Below are 16896 nucleotides of genomic sequence, written 5' to 3' on the forward strand. Positions count from 1 at the left end.
ATTGGGACTGTGAGAGGGAAGGAGACAGGATTTTATTTTCTTTTTCAGTACAGTGTGTTCAGAAATCCCAAAACCAAAGCTAGGGGATCTTTTGGGGTAAGTAGCGCTTTGCACTACACTACTGGTTTCAAACTATTTGAAATACACCTGCCAAGACAGTAGACTGTGAACTACTCTATACAGCACTTCTTCCTCACGTCCCTCACCCTTTGTAAAAGAAAGATTAAGTTGCACCTGAATCTTGAAAGATGAATTTTTACAAAACAACAGAGTGGAATAAATCAGCAGAGTGGAATAAACTCATTTTCTTACAAAGGTAAGAGTCCATAAGACTTTTCAACTAGTAAAAATATTTATCCTCTCTTTGATGTGTTTAATACTGATCCTAAATTAGCAAAGAAAACATGACTTTTCTTTAAATTATTTTAGGACAACTTCTGTCAATTTGAAAATAGGATTATAGGATCCTTGGCTTCATCTTACATGTAATTTCTCTTAGTTTCCTTTCTCTTTATAGGTCAGAGTGTTACAGTGCTTGCAATTGCATACAATAAAGGTAATAAATTCTTTTTCTCTCTGACAATATTTATTTCTGTGCCTAACCCATCATTCTGCTGTCTAGTACACAAGAAGAATAAGGTGAAATTGAAATTAAAGTTGTTTACATACAGTGATGGAAAATTCCAGTCCTGATTTTTATATACACGCATATTTTGAATCAAGGTACTTGATTCGAGATACTCGAACACTTCCTGCATATCTTTCTTTTTCATATTTCTGCAGTGCATCCTTGCTTTGCATCATTTAAACATAGTTTATTTATTTTGTGTGAATACGTATGTTGGTTTTCATCATAAGAAGATAGGAACTACTGCTTTGTGAACCACAAGTTGAGTTTCAGCACTCAGTTTCTGTTATTAATATATTAAGTAATTTGTTTCTCCTGAGAAATAAGAACAATACGTGATTTCTCCTGGAGGTGAAAAAATAAAATAGCTAAGGCCACACCCACTTGATCAACTGTGTGTGTACAAATATTTCTGTGCATGTGTGTATATTTTTATTTAAATATAAATATATATGGTTATCTAATATATTGAACATGTACAAAGAAATACACGGTTATGTAGAAAAATTTCCCTTTTTGTACTAAAAATTCGGTGCATCTGCCCCATTCTCATTGTCACAAATGAGCAGTTTGGCCGCTTAAAGAAACATTCTCAAAGGTATTGGCAAAAGCAGGGTTTAATATGAATTTGTGAAAATGAAACTTTACAGAGTTCACTCGATAGAGTGAACCTTATTACACAGGTTAAAACATACCAAGGAGGATCAGATTAGAAGCACCTTGGAGTGATTTACATGGAAGCCAAGAATGCAAAAAGGGCTAAGGGTGCAAAGGATATGGATGCAGAGATAGAGGCAAAAGGGTTTAGCACTTCTTAATCATTGAGTACTTGAACATTTACAAAGTGATTCGATAGGGTTCACTACAGTTATAAGTATGTGGTTGAGTTAGTAACATTCATATAATCATCAATTCACACACAGGTAAAACAATATGTACATCTATTTCTATGTGTGTAGAGGTACCTATCAAAAATAGGCACCTCTCGGGTTCAGTGACATATTCGTATCAAATCCCTTTGTGTTTCCTACCAGGTGAGGGTTGCACCTTGAGGAGCATGGATATGGGGGGGGGAATATCAGCCTAGGCCTCATCATCTGCAGTGATGCTTTGAGTATCTCAAGCTTAAGGGTTTGCGAGCTCTATAAACATTTTTTTCCTCTTTTATGTTTCTGTCAGTTCTCTGTTCTGGTCCTCTAGAGCAGAACTGAAGTTGTTCCCCTCATGATTTTTCCTCCCCATTCCACTTCAAGCAGTTCAAGTTTTGATCGCTGCAATTGGCATTGCTAATGCTTGAGGCAATTTGGAGTTAAATAAACTAGGTTGATTGTAAAGTTGTTTTGTTGAAAAAAAAAACCCTTTAATCTTACATTGCCATGAATTTGTGTTGAAATTATGTCCGTGTCAATTTACTCTGTTACCAAAGATAGGTTTCTATCTGCGTCTTAGATAGAAGACACCTTATTTGCTGTATGAAGTCTAGAGAGGTCGAGGTATATTTCTGGACCTGTCTTTTGCAGATTTTGCTCATGAGAGAGGAGACTTATTTTGTTGGGTTTCTTTTAATAATATCACAACTTACCTTGGTCACACTGATAAACCACAAGAATAAATAGGTCTGCATTTTCAAACTTCTTGAAGAAGTGAGTATGTGATTTGAAAGCATAGAATAGCAAATGCTGACCCAGATGCATGATCAATTAAGAAATTGGAGAATTTCATTTATTTATTTTATTGGGTTGCCGTCAGTCTCGGAGCTGTTCTGGCTATTTGGTTTTGCTTTTTGGCTTTTCTAGATAGTTCCTTTTATTGTGTCTGTAACTTAGCTGCTGCTTTAAATTGATTACAACGTCTTGCACAAATACAGCTCTTTCTACCCTTCCTAAGCAAATGAAACCGGTGTATTATTTGTAAGAAGATGAAGCCTGAAACATGTGAATTGATGTCTGACTAAGGGTTTGACATGACTGTCACAGAGTACAGCGCTGACACTTTTCTTGGTGATTTTGACGGTATTAATCACTGACAAGGCAACCTGTGTACGACATGAGTGCTCAGCATGTAGTTTCATACAGAAAGGTACTTCTACTCAAATCGATACTCAGAATACCCAGCAAACCCTTAATTTCCTCATAACTTCTGTTGAACAACTTAATGCTGGAAGGAAGAAATGACACATGGCAGAACTGGATGGGGACAGAACATAGTGAGCACACGGCACTGCAAGGTCACGACTCCCTGGCTTTTCAGTTCAGTCACGATGGGACTAGCAGGGCTCCAATTACTTCTGAAGGACAGGATCATAATTTACTGGAAGATTTCTGAAATTAATCCTTCTGAAATTTTGTTCCTAGGAGGAGCAGTTACTCTTTTGCCAAACCTGCAAGGGCATATAGGTCTGTGACATCATGAATTATTTTGTAAACATTCCATGATTTGACTTATCTTTAGAGATGCCCCCTCTGTCTACATGGATATGTTTTTCTTGAAGAGTGACATACATTAAACTCTTCCAGCAAAGATGATAAAACAAACATTGCTGAGTTTTTTACTGATACTTCACTTTCTCTGTGATTAACTGCAACAAAAAATCTTAAATATGTATTTTAGGAAGAAAATGAAATATAAAGGTTCAGAATGAGATTTGCTAGTACAGATGACCACTGAACAGCTGTTTAGCCATGTACAGATTGAGTAAAATAGCTCAAGATGATGCTAGTGAATTACTAGTCTAACTAAAGGCGTCTTTTTTTTTTTTTTAGGTTTGGTTTGGTTTATGGGTTGGGTTTTTTGTGCGGGTTTTTTGTAGTGTATCTGAACAAATAGAGATGTGCACAGTACTTTGATTGGAATAACAATCATTTCCACTGTAGATCAGTTTAAAGTAATAATAAGAGAAAAAATGTATCTTAGAACAGATCTTCATGGTTACAAGAGATCCTAAAGTCTACAGTTCCTCTAGATGTTTTATTCAGCTGGTAAACCTGTTTTATAAGCTGAAATTCTTTTCCAGATAATATCCTAGGGGAGTATACTCTGTAAGCCTGACAGGAGGAGGGACAGCTTTATAGACCCAAGACAGCATGCAAAGAATCTTAAAACTGCTTTTTAAACAGCCCATCACCTGCAGTTTGGGGCACACCCAAGTGTTTTAGTGGCTGACCAAGAGTCCTGAGAGAGGAGTGGAGCTTCAGCAGTTCGTGCTACCTGTCTGCTGCCTTAGAAAACTTGAGTTTAAAATGTCTAGCTGTGGCTTCATTTTGAACTCTGAACTCACGGGGGCAACTGTGTCTGTAAATGTGCAACCCCTCCACCACTCTTTCCACATGTTTCAGATTATTGTACATATATCACTACACAAATAATTTTACTGAAGGTTGGAATATTCTTATCAAGGCACATGAAGTGCATGAATCACTGTGTGGCAGCAGGACTGCCTGATGTGTTCCAGTGCAGCACTCAACAGACTTGAGGCATTGTCTTATTACAGGTCACTTTTTCAACATCAGCTTTCCTGAATTCTTCATTTATGTTGTTTCTTCAGTATTTATTAACAAAAAATCAGGAAGAAAAATGGGCTGCTGACTTTACATAGGAAGACAGCAAGCTGAAGCCTGTAGAAGTTCTTCCCTGCAGGCATGACGTTTTGTCTTTCAGCAGCAAAAAAAAGCCTGTATGATAAGTACCTTCAGGTATGCAAGCTGCATGCAAAATAATAAACAAGAGTTTCCTGTTGTCCTCACTGGTTGGAAAGCAGCAGTTACCTTTGGCCAGGAGTCTGGCCGCTTAGGGGAGTCACTCCTTGGGAAGGGTGGTGATCCTCATCTGCCTGATGCCAAGAGGCCCCTGCGAGGGGCAGGGCGAGGTGGCCTCTGTGAAAGGAAGCAGTCTGTGGGTTTGATCCCACCGTTCCTGTGAGCAGCTACTGTTTTGAAAAGAGGCAATTTGAAAAGCACTCTTTGAGATCCGTAAAAGGAGAAACCAACTGATAGGGACTAATTTGAGTAAACTATGGTTAATATTAAAGATGTCTTTAGAAATGCCTCATTGCATCTGTTGCCTTTCTGAGAATTTGGATACTTTTTTTCTCTGTTTGGATTCCCTGAGCTGACAAGGAACAGTTTTACATCAAGCACTAAGTTTCCTAAATAACTCAAGATTTAGCTAATTCTCATGAATTTAGAACAAATGCTGAAGTTTGAGAAGATTTTGACATGCTGTTCTTGTTATACCAACACAAAGATTCATCGCAGCTTTCACTGCGCTGCTTTGTGGTGGTGGTTTCACAAGTCATATTTCTTCTACACTTGCCGAACCCCGCCAGGCTGCTCTTCTGCCATAATGCATTCTACTGACAAAGCTGACTGTCAGTTACATTAATTAGCTATTGGTAGTGATTTGTCTCCTACAAGTCAAATACAGACTGGAAAAAATAAGCTTATATCTTTCCATGCAATTTTAATTCAGCTCTCCTGTTATGTGTACTTTAGGATACAGATCCTCTCATTATAAAATTGCTTAACCTGTTTGGTTTTTTTTCCATTCATCTCTTGCTTTATTTGGTGTATTAACTGTGGAAACTGAGATTTGGAGGACTACTGTAAATCTACTGAAATGTATCATTTCCTAGCTTTTAAGTGCTTCACCTTTTTTGGTGGGTGGAGTTGGATTTGGGTTTTTTTGGTTCTACCAGCTTCATGAATTTCATTTAGGTTTGTTATTTGTATATGTAGGAAAATCTAGACTCAATTCTATCACACTTCTGCATTCTGCTTGCCAATTCTGTATGAGATGGAATGAATTTGTATATTGTATTATCTGAGGTGCTCAAAAGAATAATAAAAAAAATGAACTCTTGAGCACACATTCTAAAAGTTTTATTCTGCTCAGACAGAGACTGAGGTATCCATTTAACAAAAAATTATTCTGCTACTTAGTTGTTTAGTCAGTGGGTTGTTCCCCTTGCCTCTGTCCATTACAGTTGCTAGTGTCATTATTTATTATTTCATTCACTGAAATTGAAACTGTGGGTCAGTTCTGTTATCAAGGAAATCCATATGCATTTTTTAAGACTTCATAAGCTTGTCACTCTAATAGAAGTGTAGTATCTGGTACCTAAGTTTATTCAGGCAGTGCTTTTCTGTAGGTGTGGTATGGCAGAAAATCAAGATGAGAGACCTTGGCCCTGTGGTATCCAGTGTCTAAATGTAACATGTCTAAATAGGACCCCTTAGATCTTTTTTGTTGTTCTCAAAAACTATGGAGTCTTTTCAGGAGTGATAAATTACTTGGATCATGATAATAACTGAGCAGTTGCCCCATACAGCACTTGTCACTCAAAGTACTTCTCAAAGCATTATCAAATCACAAAGCACCCCTTTTCATGGGTTTGGGTGAGCACTGGCACCCCTGGCTTAAATGAAGAGTTTGAGCAACTTCTTCAGAGCGAATCTGGACCTGTCAGGTGTGGCAGAAGCCACAAGATCCCTCCTTGATTCCTGCATACTTTTTTAAAATCCACTTTGAGAGAGATTCCCATCATAGTCCAGAAGTGTGCCCCAAAATTATTAAGTATCTACCTGTACATTTTGGACACAGAGTTTCCAATGAATGAAAAATTGCATGGTCTCTCAGTTTGGTAGGAAATTTTCTTTATTGGTAATGGACATTTACAGTGAGATTGCTTCACAGAAGGCCAGAAATAGGCAGGTGTTACAGGGGGTGAAAGAGCTTCTGCACTTGGACGAATGAGAAGGTGCACATCATGACCAAGGAGTGGGGAAAGGAATCGGGGAATAATGCATTATCTGTGAGGAGAGGTTATAAATCCCATTAGCACTTCCATGACTAGAGAAGGCTATCTTTTTATCTCTGGTAGTCTGTATGATTCCTCATTGTAGGCGTGGCTGCTGTGTAATAGCTGGGCTAGCTTTCATGTTTCAAACCCCAGTGACACCTTCTGCTGTGGGTTCCTGAACTTTGGCATATGAACTCTGTGAAATTTCTGTCAGGAGACTAAGCATATCTCAGGTGTTGTCCCATGGGTATCTGTACTGGCAGTTGAGGCTGCAAATATGTGTGCAGCTCACCATGTCCATACAGCTGTTGGAGCAGTCTCGTAAGCAGGTATGAGCTCTCTCATTTCCCACAGTATTTTCTCTATTTAAAGCCCTCGAATCACAGAGCACTCAAATTAAGTAGTTCATGCACTTTGGAATTGAAGAGACTGCCTTGGAGAAACTCTCCAACTGCAGCTGAATTAATGCTAACCAGGGCCTGAGGATTGCTAGAAATAAATAACGAGTGGATAAGGGGCTGAGAAACCTGGCAGAGTTTCAGAAAGCAAAGGTGGGGTGGCTGGGGAGCATTATCTTATCTAAATGGTAATTTCTATTCTGTACGTTAATTAAAACACATAGTGTACAAACTAGCATTTAGCAAATCTTTCTGAGGATCTTTTCCTAAGGGGATGTTTTGGAAGTAAATTGTGAGTTGTACATGCCTGCTCAGCACAGCCTGTAAGAACTGTACTGAAGCAAACAGTCCAAATTATATGCTGTCTTTAAGCAATGGGGTTTTATATATATGTTGATAGTTTTGGAGAATTGTTTTTATTTTGTTCATAATAATGCATTTTGGATATCATTATGTCAAGAAGGAACAAAGCAATGTTTGTGAATCAGTAGAGGTGAAGAGTTTGAGATGGAGAAGTCTGAGTCACAAATACAGAAAGGAGTCATCAGTTTTAAAAGAAAATTTTTGATAGGAATTAAGGAGTTTTACTTATTTCTTAATGATTTTTCTTCATGAAGGCTGCTTGAACAAACTTATCCATGAACCAGTTTGGATGAGTTAAACCTGTCATAGGTGGGTCTGGTTGTCTGTTTATTGTTGGTGTAGAAACAAGGTTCCCATTTAGTAATCAGAAAATATTTACATGGCAGGCATGTTTTTCATCATCTTGTCAGTTGTGCTTTCTTTGCATACATGAGTCTGATTTGTAGGCATCCTTGCTTCTGTGTCTTGGGTGGAATGATCTCATGCACTGAAAGAGATGGGTACTGCTGATATTTTATTTGCTACTGTGCCTTTTTGTGGAACATAGGCACATAACACCTCAAAAAAAACCTCCCCCTGCAAAATACTTCTCACTTGAAAAACAGTAGAATTTCTTGGATTTGTAATAATTGCAATGATTCCAGGCGCAGCAAATGAATAATAATGAGAGCCAAAGACCAGTCTTCTACTAGGTTTAGAGGCTGGAATTTTGATTTTTGTTTTTTAAACTTTTGCAGAGGGCAAATATTTCCTGCCATGGGGAAAAAAAAGTTATAAATGCCTGTGTGGAATTAAAAGATATTTGGAAATGCAATGCAACCCTGTGCCCCAAATACAAAATTGCGTGTGGTTTGCCTGGGCATTTCAGGAAAATCCACTGATCCACTGTCCTAATCTAATCCAAATAATTAGATTTTGGATTAAGGTAGGCTATAGTCATCAAAATCAGAACAGGTAGAGATAATTTTTGTCCAGTCTGAACCCTCTCTTATTATGCCTGGGTTTTTTTTCCTATTTATAAACCCCTGTATCTTTCACTTCAATGATTAATCTACAGGCAGAGAGCAAAAGTTATTAAGGCTAGAAACAGACAAAAAGATAAATGCTGACCTTTCTAATTGGCTCTTGAAACCTGAAATATTTACTGCTTGGAGGATTTATAATGTTTGTGGAATGATTTGTCATCCAAATTAAGTATTCCTTCCTTCTTCATGAAGCCATGCAAACCTCAGATGAATAAATATCTGTTGGTGCCTCCATGGAATGGATTTTTTTACATCATAGTAGAAAGGAATCTTACTTCCAAGCAATTCACAAAAAACTTCAGTAGGCAAGCATACTTTACTATTGGTTCCCTCACTTGCTTTGCTAAGTGCGATCATGGCTGGAAATGAATGGTTCGCTTTTTTATCTGAAGTCTTTGGCACCAGGAATCAAGACTTAATCATTCTCTGCCTTGATGGGTAGCAGAGCATAACGGCTCTCCCAAAGCTGACAGGATGGTATTTTGTTCTTTGTGCATGTTCTCTGAGTTAGTGGAAAGAGCTATAAAACCTGTGATTCTTTGCTGCACTGTGGATTTGATGTTTTCAAGACTAACTTGGAGGGGTTTTTTTCTCTGCTAGTGCTGAAGCTGAGGTGTCTGACCGAGAACGGGCTTGTTTTAGCTGTGTTCTGCAAACTAGCTAGGATTAACTATTTGCATTGCGCTGTATTACAGCAGGTTTTATTCACAGACAGTAGTAACTTCAGCATTTCACTGACAAATCTATAGTCTCTTGTCACAATAAGAATTCAGTAAATGTGATGAAATGCATTGCCTTTGTTGCAGTGTTGATCTGTGAAAAGTGACTGTGAAAAGAATGCTAGAAAGTACGGTACTTTTACAAAGGGGGGGGGAAGGCAAGCATAAAAACCTCAAAAAGATCTTTTCTGTGGCTTTGTTGCTGTGATAAATGCAGTGCGTTCCAGGGACTTCTGAAAGTGAGTCTTTAAAACAGGCATGACACACAAAAGTGCAAATGCACTGAACTAATCTTGAAGAGTAAGTAAAATCACATTGTGTTTGACTTTAAAAGGAGTGGTAAGCTATCCTACTGGGCCCCTGATGGATAAATGAATATTGATGTTTCAGAATCAAAGTCTCCCGTGTAAATTCACTCTTAAGTGTTATGTAACAGCTGAGGATTTTAGGAGAATTATGACATAAAAGCCTGATGTTTATTTAATAAACTGATCATTAATTACACTTAATTTACTTCTGGGGTGAAATGAGGAGTAGCTTTGCAGCTCTTTTTATTTTAGTTGCAGCATCTGTTGCAAGCCTAAGTTTCTCTTCCCTGCTGCATTGATGCTGTATGCATATTTTTTGGCAGTGCTTTAGCATAGCTTGGTTGCTTATTTATTTTGGAAGGGGTGATATATGCCCACTCTATGAGACACTGACTGGTTTGCTTGGGACAAAGAGCAGAAGCAAATTGTCGAGCCAGTGTAACTGGTTTTGGTCATGGTTTCCTAGACATGCTTTCCTTTTTTTCCCCATATCTCTTTTACCACTTCCAATTAAATGATGTAGGGGAAGGCATCTGTCATTTTACCAGTTTTATAAAAAGATTAGTTTGTAGGTAGTTTATGATTAAATTTTCTCAGCACCTCTGCTGTGGTAAGTGGGAGGGATCCATCAGTATCTAGCAAGATTTTCAAAAGCTTCAAATAATGTGCCAGCTACTTAAAGTTTGGGACCACTTACCAGTTGTGTATCTGAATCTGCCATTTACTATGGCATCCGTTCAGCTTAGAGCTGGTTGCTCTGAAGTGAGAAGTAGGCTCACACTCAAAATGTTTGAACTTTGGTATTGCCTCAATTTCTACATTTCTTGATTCTGCTGTCTGAATCAAGAAAGAAGAATGGGCATTTCATAGTTACACTTTCCAAGGCATGGAAGTCCTGACCTAGAACAGAGATTGTGGAAATAGATGCAAATATTGTAGAGAAGGAAGAGTTAGTACCTGACCTGCTTCCAGGTCAGCAGTGACCTAAAACACTACATGGGAGATCAATTAAAGAGGTAAGAAAGTCAGTATTATCATGTTGAACTAAAACCAGAACATCTTACAGCATCAATTCTTCCTGAAAAATCTATATTTTTCAAGAATAATTAACCCCAAACTTTGCAATGAAAACCTGAGTTTCTTGTTAGCCAGAGGTAAGTATAAAATTTACATTTCCTGAGAGGGTAAACAGTTTCAAGATAATGATGCTCCAGTTTGATGATAATTCCTGCAGTCGTCTTTTCCTGTGGCCATTAGCGGAACAAAAGCAAACATGTTGCTCCTACTTGAGCCTGTGGTATGAGACAGTGTACACAGCAAGCACCACTGGTGGTTGGTAAGAGCTGTTTGGGGGAAATATTGACCAGTTCTTTTTAGGTGAAAAATACTGTATTTCCTTCCCCTCTCCCTCACACCTTTTGACAGCATGGATTTGGTTAGTTTCTGGGGAAGTCCTGATTTCACACACATTAATTAAGAAATGTGTGCACAAGTTTTGCACTGTGTCTATGTACTAGCAGAGAACAGTGGTATAGTGTTGCCTTGTCTAAGCATAGGTTTTATTTGTTTTCCTTCTTTTATAAAGGAGCTTCAGGGAGGTGATACATCAGCTGATAGAGCAGAATACTGAATACTAGGGCTAAAGCCACTTCTTTGTTACCCACATGCTGAGCCCTGGTACCAACCTGTGTGTCTGATACACACAGTGCACTGCGATCGCTGGTGGGCTAATCCACAGGTGGTAAAAACACCAGCAGTGATGTTCAGCCGTGTCACATGAAGAACTAACTGTTCAGCCCCTGGAAGTCTGTGGAGTTACAGAAGCTTTCAGCAAAAGATTGCAGACTGTGCATGTTTTCAGTGAAGGAAGTTTCAAGAAAACTTTTCCGTAAAGACTGAGAGTTTGCTGTGATAATGCTGACAAGTGCCTTTCATGTAGCTGTAGTTTGAACAAGAGAAAAAAAGATTGAAAATACTGGCAAAAACTGGGGGCTTGAAGCTTAATTAGGGCATGTTTCTTGTAAAATAAATTGCAGGAGGGGACAAGTTTCCACCTCATATTTAATCATATTTGTACAACTTTTTATACAATAATTATGTGTTTTACTCTGAACATCAAGTTTTACTGGTAAGTAAATGGTATCGGCTGAGTCTGAATGTTAAGTGTGAGCAATGTTTAAAAAGCAATTAACTCGGAGAGGTGTACTGAGAGATAAATGGGGGAGGAGGCAAGCAACTGAAAATGAAATGATCTTGCTGTAACAGTTTAATGTTCAAGAGATGTGATAGGGAAGCAATTCATGCGTTGCCTGAATTTCTGCTGGGCTTTTGCATAGGGCAAATCCTGGGGCAGCACAGCGTTTGTGGAATGCAAGGCTTCAGCTGGCAGTTTGCATTTTCCCAGTGGCTTTCCTTTGCCCACAGTATCGACAAGTGTTTAATTACATAAACATAATTTACTGAATATAACATAACTAATTATAAAAAGTTTAGGGTTTATTATGATGTTGGAAGACATTAAAGAAGTGAGATTTTATCAGTCTAACTTTTCCCCCCAGTGACTCATGGACCTGTATGCAGCATGCTGCCAGTTGAATGATTTACAACTGAGACACGTGTTTGAAACTAAACAGGGTGAAACTCTGAAGAGGTTGGAGCGGTACTATCAGGTTATCTAAGGGACCTTTTGACTACTAATCAACTTAAATATTTTCTTTGTATGCAGTTCTCTCACCCATGCAGGTGTGTCTGACTGCCAGTCACGTTACTGGGGGCAACACCTGTACAGGAGCTGAACAGCCCCCCTGTGGCTTTTATTTAGTTGGATCTTTCAATCAAGTATTTCTCTTCCCTTCAGAAATGACAGACAGACCCTGAAGTAATAGAATTTGTGAAGTAAATTTAGAGAGATGCAACGGGTGATGAGTCACTACTTCAGTTAAAGTTTCTGTATTTTAAAATGCGTATATTGTCTGTAACCTAAAATTCTTCCCAAATATTGGGCTGGTTTTAATTGTTTATGAAGTTCAGGGAGAAAATTATTTACCAAAGTTAGGGAAAGTAAATTATGACACTGATTCAGCTTGCCAAAAGAAAGAAAATTTAGTTTCTGTACTGTATTAAAAACTAATTTCTTTAAAGACTGTCCAGATTTTTGTTTCTAATTCGCACAAGTGCAGTAGAAATTATTTAATATGCAAAGCAGCAATATTTTGAAATATTAGTAACTTTTATAAGCATCGCTGCAATTACTATATTTAAAAATACTTATTTGGAAATAATTCATAGCGCTTTTTTTTTTTTCGTTATGGATTATGCAGAACTGTAGCTGTACCTCCCAAGCACTTAGCTGGGGCAAATTTTGTGTTGCTGAGTGTTTGTTAATGCAGTTTTACAAGTAAATTCTCTTTGCAGATACACTATATACCAACAAAAAACATTTTTGCTGGCACAGCTGAATTAAATAAGTAGAGTAACTTACTTCAGTGGCATCATCAAATACCACCAGTTGGCACGTGGTGACTCCGTGTTGTTCTGTCACTCACCAAGCTTGGGTGCCTGCTGAGAACTGGCTGTAATCTGGTTCCTCAGCAGTGTGAGACCATTCATGCCAGGATCGTACCCCAGCCCTGCTACACTCCGCTTGCCCCTGGCTTCATCCAGAGGTGACGTGGATGTGTCCCTGGTTGGCTATGGGGCAGGATCTTGCTGCACTGGGGATCTCATCAGCAATATGCCAACTGTAACTGGGGAAATTGGAATTGGCAAGTATGTTAGTGTATTCTTTATCCTTATTAAAAATGGAAAATATTTTAGTGTTGTTACTGATGAACAGTTTCTTGGTTGTGCAGATAAGACTGCCTTTTGGTGAGGACTTGCAACTATTAAAGCATTTGAGAGCACGGTGATAAGTATCAGCAATAAGCAAAACTTCATAGCTATAGATTAGATCATAGCTGTGAGGAAAAGATATTACCAGAAAGGACTGTGTCTTCTGGCACAGTGCTGCACACCTTGCCTGTGTTTGTGTGGTTTGTTGGCTCTTTGCTGTCTTGCAACAAAAGCTACTCCAGCTACACTGTTGCTATTCCTGAAAATGGAGCACAAGTTTGAATCCCAAAGGCTTCCTGGACTTGGAGTTCAGCAGTCATCAAGGAGGGCAGAAAATCAGTGCTGCCTGTGACAATGTACCAAGAAATGGGGAAAAAATCAGAGTCAGAGGCTCGGTAGAGGAGGTTACAAGGATTGCCTATGCCATTAGTTATGGTAGGGGGTTTTTTAGGAACAAAGACTCCATATGCGTTTGTATTCCACTGCTTATGTTTTTGGCCACTTCTATTTTCAGTAATACTTAGAAATACATTGTAAGTTGGAATGTCTTTGCAATAATTAGTTTAAAATACAGGTATACAGGAATAGGACTTGGATGGTATGTTTTTAAATGTTTTGGTTTATGTTGCCAGTTTGAAGTGCAGATCAAGTCAGCATTGCAGTAGCCACCGTGTATAGATGTATGAAGAGCATCATTTTGTAAATATCAGTTGATGCATCTTTGAGTGTTTTGTGGAACATAACATAAAAGGCACATTCCTTGCCAAAACTTCTTTTGTGCTGGGCTTCTCTCTAATGTAATTTCTATCAGTAAAAGAATAAAGAGAGCATGGTTTTGGGCCCATTTTACTTGGCAGTGCACAAAGGAAAAGAAGGTTGGGGGTTGGGGGGTGTTGAGAGTATTATTTCTCAGCTACTTCACACAAAGAAATACTGTACTGCTTTCAGAAATCTCTGGGTACAAATGCCTCCTGTCACAGGCGATCAGTGTTACGCAGCTGTACAGAATACTGCAGTATGTTATAAAATTGTTGTCCTGGACTCAGTACAGGAAGGCTGGAACTGGGCAAGAGACAGGTCTGATTTTCCATACTCAGGTGGTTGCTAATTCTGGAGCAAGAATCATTTCAGTGAGCAGCTCTTTGGAAATGACGTTGTCTAACACAGTGCACTTAAAGGACGAGTGCAGTTCTTCTTGGAGAGAGACTGACTTGGAAGGACTGAGAGTGTCTGTCTGTCTGCCTTTGAGCCATGTGCAATCATGTGTACTGTTGTACAGGAAGGGGTTAGAGACAACCTCCACAGCTTGCACAGCACTCATGTTGACTTGGCCTTCTGATTTTGTCAGTATATTTCTATCACAGCCCTGACAGTTTAAAATTTGGTTGGTTGGTCTTTCCTTGGTTTGACTTTAACACAAGAACTTGGTTGGATGCTCCATCTTAAAAGGAATCCAAATGGTGTGGGAGGGCTGGACATTTGGGGGACTTGTTATTTCAGGCCTTTACATCTATAGTGGTAGATGTCCTACCAAGGTTATCCCAACCTGATAAGTTTGACTGTAGAACACAGGGTGCATGGCTCTGTGTGCTGCTGGCAGAAGTGTTTTCTGCCAGTTCTCTTAGCAGGAGCCAAGACTTTACTTCAGAGGGGTGGGGAGGGAATAAGCCAGCGGGCCACTAGACCAGACAGTCCTGCTTCCAAAGAGAGAACAGCTATGACCACCAGTAGTTATCCTGGTTCAGGAGCTACCTAAAGAGGTCGGGAGGAGAGACTGTGTGCTTGGCATGCACTGCAGTTCTTCTTTCGTAGCCCCACACAGGGAAAAGGTAAAGAGTGAAGTTCCTCATAGTTGTTGGCATAAACATATGCACATGGGCACTCTTCATGCTTGGTAAACTTATGTCCCTATTGCCCTCTTTCAAATGATCTGTGTAATACTGAAAATGAGATAACAGTTCCTGCTTTGGAACTGTCAATAAACAAATCTCTCCATTTTATGTTATGTGCACACGTTTGGCTATCAGATGTTTCCTGCAGTCCTGCTGCTTAATGGTCTTCGTGCATCTCTCCTTTTGGGATGAGCATATGAATTTTCTCTCCTAATTATAAACTTGCACTGCTTAAATTAGTTTAGTAATGATGAGAGTGGCCATTATTCATTAATGTGTGAAAAGAAAGAAAGATTCAACTCATTTGATTTCTGTTGGTCACAAGTACTTTGAAAGCAGATGACTTTATTCTCACACTTAAAATTTGAATATACTATCTTTTTTATGCTTGAAACATGAAACTTCCTCATTAGTTGACTTACTGTGAGAACAACCTCTAATCTGGCTCTTTGACATAAAACAGAAACTGAAAATTTTATCTGACTTATTTGTGTTATATTGAACTCCATCAGATTTTCTTGGCGTCCTTTCATTTTTCAGTTTTCATGAAAGTGCTTCATTTAAAATTTAGTTTTAAGATATGGTTTCTTGATGTTGGTTCAGTATTGCAACCTGTTCTATTTGTAGTGTGTCTCTGGTACATGGCCCAGTACAGCAAGCTGTCATACTGAGACGGGGAGGATGTTTGGATATTTGAGAGGAGACACAGGCCTGTCTGTACTTTCTCATGTTTGTTTGGGCTTTTATTCTTATCAGGCGTTCAATATCCAATGCCATTTTTGATTCTTTTTGGTTCTTGAAGTTGAAGAAACACATCAATATTTGTGATTCTAACACATTTTGAAGCAGAATTGGCGTATTTGTTTGCTAGTATATTCTGGCAAAATTGTACAGGCATTGCATGGTGAAAATAACTGATTCTGCCTCTGGGTATCCCGTTTTATTCACAGCAAGAAGGGGAATTGTGATGTGCAAATGACGGACACTCTGTGTAAACTGTTTCCTTTTTTTAGTCTTTCAGTCTGGTCTTTCCCTGGTATTTTATTTCTCTCAGGCATTTATGTATGGTCAGTTTAACATTTTCCTTCAATAGTTTTGGAGAGTTTGCAGGTTCTTTTGAGTGCTTACTCTTGTGTTTCCCTTCAAAAGAAACTTCTGTCCCTCTGTAGATGTGCAGCTTTGCTCAAACTGCCAGGTCACAAATCCTGTACCTTCAAATGAACTTTGTGTTTAACATGGGTCAGGTTTTAACTTTGTTTGCTTTTAAACATGGTTTCATGCTTTACTTTCATAGTAAAGGCTCGCTGGCTGTTTCTCTGCAAGCACATGGTGTTCCTTAATATTTGCTGTTGGTGTGGATGTAGGCTACAACTAACACAGTAAGAAGAAAGGTTTTCATCAATATTTATATAAGGTGTATGGTTTATTTTTCCACACTGGGTGGATGTGTTGTTAAATAATAACAGCCATAGCTCAGTATTATTTCTAGGTAAGTTTATAAAAGAGCACACATTACTTAAAGGACTAGGTATTTGGTTTTTTTCTCCTAAACTGTTGCATGGAGAGTACTATTCAGTATATAATGTACTAGACTGCAGCATGTTCTCTAGGTGGAAGGAAAGATATATATGATACTCTGGTGACATGTATATAATTAGTTCTGGGCAAACAAGAGTGAGTTATGGTTTGTGGTAATCTCTGTATTAAAATAGGTTTATGTTATTTTCTTAAACAGATATAGAATGCTTTAACCAAATTGAAGTAGTTCTGGTAGTGCATTTTTCCTTCCCTTGGGTAGAACAGCCTGCACTCCAAGGGCAGAAGGGGATGGGTGCAAGTTACCTTAACATGGCACAAGAAAAATGAATTGCTCCTGCATATCATTTATAGCTTTGGTTTTGTTCTGCCTCAAACTTGGCTTGATGTGGGGGGCTT

General features: G+C 38.7%; 1 protein-coding gene and 1 long non-coding RNA gene across 8 annotated transcripts in view; one reads left to right on the forward strand and one right to left on the reverse strand.

The window, feature by feature from the left end:
* FOXN3 (forkhead box N3) overlaps window positions 1-16896 on the forward strand; it is a 208259-nt gene that overhangs the window by 142261 nt on the left and 49102 nt on the right. The window lies entirely within an intron of this gene.
* Window positions 7372-8382, reverse strand: LOC113997135. Its single transcript, XR_003544003.2, has 2 exons — window positions 8297-8382; window positions 7372-7673 (listed from the first exon to the last, which is right to left on the reverse strand). It is a non-coding gene; the product is annotated as an uncharacterized LOC113997135 (long non-coding RNA).

Source organism: Pipra filicauda, unplaced genomic scaffold (assembly GCF_003945595.2).
Source record: "Pipra filicauda isolate LSUMZ 115617 unplaced genomic scaffold, ASM394559v2 scaffold283_size971201_pilon, whole genome shotgun sequence".
In the NCBI taxonomy this organism is placed as follows: domain Eukaryota; kingdom Metazoa; phylum Chordata; class Aves; order Passeriformes; family Pipridae; genus Pipra; species Pipra filicauda.